This window comes from Myotis brandtii, unplaced genomic scaffold (assembly GCF_000412655.1).
Source record: "Myotis brandtii unplaced genomic scaffold, ASM41265v1 scaffold896, whole genome shotgun sequence".
NCBI lineage: Eukaryota > Metazoa > Chordata > Mammalia > Chiroptera > Vespertilionidae > Myotis > Myotis brandtii.
The window spans coordinates 433,916-436,639 of NW_005371677.1; the positions used below are offsets into that span (position 1 = coordinate 433,916).

The 2,724-nt window shown below is 38.1% G+C and overlaps 1 protein-coding gene and 1 pseudogene across 3 annotated transcripts in view; both read left to right on the forward strand.

The window, feature by feature from the left end:
• The window catches only part of ATAD2 (ATPase family, AAA domain containing 2), an 89,073-nt gene that overhangs the window by 42,595 nt on the left and 43,754 nt on the right, over positions 1 to 2,724 (forward strand). The window lies entirely within an intron of this gene.
• Positions 1 to 2,724, forward strand: part of LOC102259199 — a 6,318-nt pseudogene that overhangs the window by 1,466 nt on the left and 2,128 nt on the right.

The following is a 2,724-nucleotide window of genomic DNA, read 5'->3' on the forward strand; positions in this document are numbered from 1 at the left end:
ATATATGAGAAATTAAATGTACAAGTAATTATATCGACACATTAGAAAATAGGATTTTAGCCTAAGAAAAAGAGGATACAAATATAAAGTAAGTTCAATTAAAATCTTCACTGTAAATTAAAAATATCGTTATGACCACTTGGGCTGTTTCCAGATCTTAGCTATCGTATATAATAAAGAGCTAATATGCTAATTAGACTGGACAGCGGAACAACCTTCCAGAATGACCTTCCAGAACAACCAGTGGGCGGGGGGTGGACCTGCGAGGCAGCTGGGGCTGCGAGGGCCTATGTTTGCATGAATTTCATGCATTGTGCCTCTAGTTATAAACACTGCTATGAACATAGAGGTGCATATATTCTTTCTGATTGGTATTTCAGGCTTAGGATATATTCCTAGAAGTAGATTCACTGGGTCAAATGGCAGTTCCATTTTTAATTTTCTGAGGAAACCCCGCACTGTTTTCCATGGTGGTTTTAATTTGCATCTCTCTGATGACTAGTGACTTTGAGCATTATTTCATGTCTCTTGGCCATTTGTATGTCCTCTTTGGAGAAGTGTCTATTTAGGTCCTTTGCCCATTTTTTTATTGGAGTACTTGTCTTCCTTTTGGTGAGTTGTATGAGTACTTTATATGTTTTGGAAGGTAACCCCTTATCAGATGTATCATTGGCAGACATGTTCTCCCATACAGTGAGTGGGTTCCCTTTTCATTTTGTCTTTTAGTTGTATTTTTGAAGTGGTTGTGCGAGGCAGCAGTTTCAGGTGTTTACCTATGCCGCCATCTTGGTTTCTCCCCCTCCCTTTTCATTTTGATACTGGTTTCTTTTGCTGTGCAGAAGCTTTTAATTTGATGTAGTCCCATTTGTTTACTTTTTCCGTTTCTCTTGCCCTAGGTGTTGTATCAGTAAAAATTCTGCTATGTGAGATGTCTGATATATATTTTTAAAATTTTGGTTTTTTTTAGAAAAGCAAACAAGAATTTATTGACCATAGCAAACATCATGAGGTCCCTTAGAGGTTAGGGGAAATGTGCCTATGGGGGAAGATAAGGAGGAAGGGAGAAAGCCCAATTTTTTTTAAATTATATTTTTCTTGATTTCAGAGAGGAAGGGAGAGGGAGAGTTAGAAACATCAATGATGAGAGAGAATCACTGATCGGCTGCCTCCTGCATGCCCCCTACTGGGGATTGAGCCTGCAACCCTGGGCATGTGTCCTGACCGGGAATTGAACCATGACCTAGTTCATAGGTCAATGCTTAACCACTGAACCACACCAGCCAGGCTGATGTCTGATATTTTGCTGCCTACATTTTCTTCTAGGATTTTTATAGTTTCACAACTTACATTTAAATCTTTTATCCAGCTTATTCTTGTGTATGGTGTAAGTTGGTGGTCTAGTTTCATTTTTTGCATGTACCTGTCTAATTATCCCAGCACCATTTATTGAAGAGACTATTTTTACTCCATTGTATGTTCTTGCCTCCTTTGGAGTATTTGTCCTAGATCTGTGAAATATGCCATTGGTATTTTAATAGGGACTGCACTGAATCTATAGAATGCTTTGGGTAGGATGGGCATGTTAATTATGTTAATTCTACCATCCCATAAACACAGTATATTCTTCCACTTGTTTATATCTTCTATCTCTTTTTTCAGTGTTCTGTAGTTTTCCAAGTATAAGTCTTTTACCTCCTTGGTTAAGTTTTAAAAATATATATCATTATAATTTCATGATGAATTTTTTAAAGAAAAAACAATTACTAGCTCTGGACACTAAAAAGGTCTACAAGCAACCACAATTCAGTAGCAATTGTACTCCTAGCACCCAGATTATGGGCTCTAAATACTAGCACTCTTAGGAGAGATGATAGATTGCAGAACGGAGGCAGGAAATAAGCAAGACAAACCTGCAACATCTCGTCATGCCTGGAAGCAAGGAAGCAATCGAAGACTATTAGGTTCATATCAGAATAAAATAGGAGTCAATTTTGAAGAAGTTTTCATTGGACAAAGATGGGACGATTTGAACATCAAAAATAATAATTACTACAATAGATTGAAATGCATTGAATACATTAAAAAGTCAGTTTATAATCTTTTTTAAAACTAATTGGGTATTCTGAGGTTGCTAAGACAGTGACTCATTACTCTGAAAATTGGATAAAGAGAATGAATTAAGCATTTCTTTTCCCTGTTCTATAACTATGATTCAGGCCATGAATCAGGATAATTTCATAGTAGATGAATTAATGTTCTTTATAGGAAAATCGCAGTTAATAAAAGCAAAGGAAATTATTGAGTTAGAAAAATCAGCATTTTGCAACCCTTTATGTAAAAGTGAATCTCGACCTGTAGTTTTCAACTGGGAGTGACGTCCCCCAGAGGACAAATGTCTGCAGACAATTTTGATTTTCACACCAGTGGTGTGGGGAGGGGAGCGCTTGGCATCTAGTGGGTGAAGACCAAGGATGCTATTGCATCCTAGAATGCACAGGACAGCTCTCCGCCACAAAGAATTCTCTGACCCAAAATGTCAGTTGTGCCAAGGTTGAGAAATACTGATCTAAACAGTAAGTAATTACCAGTGGCTGCTAAACAGTTAGGTATAAAGGTTCATAGTGAAATTTATGATGAGTAGAGTAAGCTGACAACACCTCACTTAACCCAACCCACTGGGGAGTTGCGGCCTCTGGACGTTCGCTCGCTCGGGGCGGCCCGGAC